At 35.2% G+C, this 5,391-nt stretch overlaps 1 non-coding gene across 1 annotated transcript; it reads right to left on the bottom strand.

The window, feature by feature from the left end:
• Positions 1 to 2,532: 2,532 nt before the first annotated feature.
• LOC137765518 (small nucleolar RNA SNORA72) lies at positions 2,533 to 2,666 on the bottom strand. Its single transcript, XR_011074172.1, has one exon. It is a non-coding gene; the product is annotated as a small nucleolar RNA SNORA72 (small nucleolar RNA).
• Positions 2,667 to 5,391: the final 2,725 nt, after the last annotated feature.

Genomic DNA, 5,391 nt, shown 5'->3' with positions numbered 1-5,391 from the left:
AGACTGGCTACACTCATGGCCTCAAGAAGATTCTCAGTTCCAGACATCCAGAAAAACTGGTGGTTCTAGCATTGTGTCCCTTTATAAGAGTTAAGAAACTTTACTAGGTGCTACCAGCCAGACTTCCTGTAACATCTCGTTGGCCAGAATTGAAACACTTGCTCTGTCTAAGCCAATCGAGTATAACGGCAAAAGTGATGAGACCACCATGATTGGCTTAGACTTATCTTCCTCAGAAACACATGACCTTATCCTTCTCAGAAACACAGAACCCTGAACAAAATCAGGGTTCTGTCTGCAAGGATGGAGGAGCATGAAGGATGGTCTTACAGGTAGGCAACCAACAGTATTCACCACTGCAGCATTCCCGAAGGATGTTTCTTCTGGAGTATTTTGACATTTGTTAATTACATAGTATGATCTCTGGGTAGATAACACTCCCTTAATACCTGCCTGAACCTTGGAGCTTCCAGTATCTATTGGTCACTCATTTGGAGAAAGTGGAGAGGACCAGATATCAAGGTTGCTACCTTTTGGAACATAGTCTCAGGAATTTGAACTGAACATTGGAAAATTTTAATATTGGTCCTTGCTCAATGCCTTTTTCCGTGCCAACCATTTTGCTATTAGAATCTGTTGAATTCATGCTGTTCTGTGACTGCTCAGATATTTTTTTTTCCTCATCTAAGTATTTTCTCCGATTAGTAGATTTATTTTTCAAGCTTCTCTTTCATCAAAGTGTACCTGTCATATCTTCTGAACCATTTCTGATTAATCTAAGAAACTAAACTTTATCCTTGTATCCACTGGAACTAGTAGCTTTTTTTTAGAGGCATCTCTCAAGCAACAGAAGTGTATTTTGACAAAGGTATGGAGATTCTAAAGATTATTCCGAAGAGGACACTCATTGGAACAGAATCTTCTAGTCTGCTGCCTACTTGGCATTTGATATTTGACCATGCACTGGTTATACCACATCTCAAAATCAAACATTCCTACCTCCTTCTCTTTAAGGACCAGGTGAAACAATATGTTTAAGAGGGTGCTGTCATTGTGAGGTGCTGCCTCATCTGCCAGTAAGGAATTCTTCTTGGGACCTGGGGCAAAAGGTACAATCTGAGAGCCCAGGACCATGATGAATGGTGCTCCAGGAAGCAGTAGTTTCAGTTTCAGTTTTCAACAGAGGCAAAGAGTGGAAACTCTGACAGGTGATGGTGTCAAAAATCTCTGGGAAGCCAAGGAGTAACTATTTTACAAGCTATTAATGTTTGATGTCCAGCTACCTAAGAAAAAATCTCTTTAATTTCTATAATTGATGAGCAGCTATGGTATAGTGACATCAGTCAGAAAATAAATATTATAATGATTATGCCAAATGTCAACTCTTTATACAGAAACATAGCATTAAAACAACTAGAGATCACCAGCTCTGTATATATGTAGAGGCATAAGGAAATTCTGATGAATCTCACACTGGTGTAATAAATGTATGGCTTTACAATCTACATACAGAAAGTGGGTCTTCAATGTCCTGAGTATTTAAAACAACAAGAAAACTTTATTTGAAAGGTTTTGATGATAGAAGAGGGGAGTTAAAGAGCTTCCATTTCTTTAATCTTTTTTCCTCCTTCAGTTTTTCCAGATTTCATATCTGTCTTTCTCTCTGAATGCCAAAAATATTTTAACTTAATAGGGTCTTGAAAAATGATTTAAATTATTAAAATATAGCTCCTGCAGGTATAAAATGTTCATCCAGGCATTTTATTCTTCCCTATTTCAGAATGACTTTCTGCTCTTCTCCCCACTTCTTGGGTTTCTCCACTTGTCTGAACACAAGTGACATCTCTTATGTGTAAAGACTCAAGTGAAGTACCGTAAACCATTTCCTTTTTAATGTTTTCCATTAAGCAGTGCCTCTCACTGTCAAATAGAAACCCGCGTTATTCTCTTTTAGGCTTAAGCCTGATAAGTTGTTTTTTGCTTGGAGTACTTTTCTATTTTACTTTGCTTCTGCATTGCTTCTTACATCAGGTTATTTTGCTCCATGACTCCATTAGCCCACAGTACTTCTTTGTATTTTGGCCTTGTTATCCAGTGGAATAGGATATTCCAAAGCCCTAAGCATCTGAAAACAGGATGATTTAATAACAAACAGTGTAGCGAGCCTAATAAAAATATGATTGTGAATTATAAAGTGTAAAATTTAACAAATGTAGTTTGAGAAGGAAACATTACAATGACCAAGAACAAAATAAAAGTTTCATTTCTTTGTCAATCATAGGTAGAGTGTGATAGGACAAACACTAGCTCAGGAGTCAGAAAAGATCACTAACAACCTTTCTCATCTATTTTTTTTTTCTAGAAAATAAAACACAATAATTTTTTAATTCATTTAATGGCAACTTGTAATCATCAAATTAGCAATGGTTATCTTCAAAAGTTATTACACTAACAGTGCTGTCATTTCTCAAGGTTGATCGGATACCTAGAGTCACAGACATTTCCCACATAAGATGTATCATATAAATCAGACTTTATCACCAGCATTTATACAACCAGACCTAAGAAAAGAACTAGGTCTGGGGACACATGCTTGATCTTAATATAGCGAATGTTTAAGCCTGCCCTGAACCTCTGTCATCTTATACAAGTCACTTTATCCTCCTGACCCTCTGTTTCCACATTTATAAATATGGAATTTTGAGCTAGATGGTCACTACAATCCCTTTCAGGTCAAAACAATCTCTGATTGTTAATATAATAGATATCTCCTTTAGGTTATATTATTTTATCTTAATATGTAGGAAATAAAATTTTAATGTTCTTCTTTCCTGAAAACAACTTCTAAAGCACAATTTGTAATTATAGTTCAGGAGAGTCTTATCAGAGGGTACAGATATTTTAGGCAGTTTTCTATAATGAATCAGAAAATTTCCCAGGAGAGTTTAGGACAGGGGCAGCTGCATACAATGTTTATTAGGGAATATTGATTACATCTCAAAGAAAGGAAATCTACTTGAAAGGATATTGCTCTATATTTCCACTCCATTTTTCAGTCTTTAATTCTACAATTGCAGTCTGAGTCTTAATATAAGATTTTTTGCTCCTCATACAGAAAATGTATTTGGTAACTGTCCATTTGCTACCCAATCTGGTTAATGCTGTAGAACAGGTTCATTGCTCATAATGTATCCCTTTCTATCCAAATCAATTTGTCTTTTTATTTTAAATAACAACCATTTAGATAAACAATTTGGATAGAAAGAGATATCAGTAACTTTATTTGGTTCTAGAATTTTGGATATCAAGAGTCCAGACAGCGAGATTTGAACGTGAAGGATGTGGAAGGTACTATGTATACTTGGGGAAGCAGAATTACTTACTGAAAAGGGTATGAGAATTCAAGTAAGGAGAGTCAGGTTCACTCAAGTCGTTTTTCGGCCATTTACTATTTAGGTGACCTGGAACAAAAGAATAGACAAGATATATATGTTAGGATTCATGGTTGTAAGTAACAGAAAGCAGCAACTCTAGCTAATTAAGTGAAATTTGATTTATTGCAAGGATCTGGGTAAGGCTTGGGGACTGAAAAGAATAGGCGGGAACTAATACCTGTTCTAAAGGGCTAGAAAGCAAGAAAAACAGAAACTGTTTCAAATCTGGGACAGCTGCAGGTATAAGACAAAAGACATAAGCAGCTACTGCCCCCTTGTCCCACTGGGATAAATCACCTCTAAATATTCTCCCACTCTTGCCTCAGATGCTCAAGATTCAGTGCCTTTGAAGGGAGACCAGGATTGTGACATACGTGGAGCCCAGGTGTTGTCGGCCAACATAAGGGAGGATGTGGCACCTTTGACAGCCACAATGTCAATTGTTCACTCCCTGCAAGATGACCAAAATGGGGCAGAAGTAATTCCTTAACAGGAAATTTAGGTGCTATGAGGAAGGAGGCAAGGATCCTCACAGAAAAAATTAATTAATGTCCATCGCATAGCAAACAAACAAACACAAAACATTTAATTTCTCTGATCTTTATCTTCAAAATTAGTTATTCAGAATAATCATCACAGTATATTGTTTAGCTCTAGACTGCTATCAATTCTACTGTGATTTCTATAAATGTGTTATAAGTATAGCTATTACTATCTATACTCACCAATGAAGATACTTTATAGAAAAAGATAAAATATAAATTATCAAATAAAAACTATAATTTATTTCTGGAAACGTTAAAAAAGTGGAGAGTTCTTTTGACAGTTTATGCAAGTGTCATAACATCATTGTAGTAGGTAGGAAGGTGTCCCAAAAGGTCTATAATTTTTCCAGATTAAAAGATAGATATAGACTAAACAGCATAACAAGAAAATGGTTGAGAAATATGATTATATTCTTACCTCTTAATAGAGGTAAGAGTCTGAGACAACCGTTAAGAACATGGGCTTTAGACTGAGTCTGAATCTTGCTACTTGCTGACTTACCATCTTTGTGACCCTGGGCAAGGTCCTTAACTTTTCTATGCCATAATTTTGCTTAGCTCAAAAATGGAGCTGACAATAGTCAAGTGTACCTCATAGAACTATCATGAGGATTCCATGAATTAGTATTTGTAAGCACTATGCAAATATAATATTAAAACAGACTTAAATATCATTCTTCCCAATGCAGACTCTCACTAATTCATATAAATGATGTATATCAAAGAGTTGTTTCTTTCTTCAGTTCATTGAGTGTCTACATAAAACTCCACGTTATTAGATGCTTAACAAATATAGATGAAAATTCAATGGGTATGTATATAAGCTAAATAAATCAGTTTCCAAATTTGAGTCATTGTGTTACATTTCCATTGTAACTGCCTGGGATAGAGGTGATATGTTGTAAATATCATACAATTTCTGAAGCTGATGTTATACTAGTGCTTTTCGGCTTCTAGTACTAATACACTGTTAAAAGGCTATTTCATAAGAACATGAAGAACTTAAATCGATCAGTAGGTAGTGAAAGACTAAAAATCCTACCAGGATCTGTTCATTTAATTTTGTCTTGTTCTTTTAAACAATGAATCCATAATGTATAGCTCTCAGGTGAGAAAACAATATTGAAATCCTTGTGTAGCACTGTTGAATCAAATCTCATTCAAGGGATATAGATGTTAAAACAATTTTATAATAAAATGATCTCTCTCTTAAGATGGTTGCCAGAGACCAAGACCTCACCAACTTTTTAAAAATTTGTTTCTTTGTTTTACTTTTCCCCCTTAGTTATTTACCAATCTCTGATTATTACCTATTCTACCTATAGCCATCTTACTCAGTTTTAGCCATACACATTTATTCTGAATCTCATTAAAAAAATTAGGTTGTTCAGTATATGGCTGTTTTCTTTTTA

This window comes from Eschrichtius robustus, chromosome 5 (genome assembly GCF_028021215.1).
Source record: "Eschrichtius robustus isolate mEscRob2 chromosome 5, mEscRob2.pri, whole genome shotgun sequence".
NCBI classification, from domain to species: Eukaryota; Metazoa; Chordata; class Mammalia; order Artiodactyla; family Eschrichtiidae; genus Eschrichtius; species Eschrichtius robustus.
This window is presented reverse-complemented; position numbering and strand designations above follow the sequence as displayed.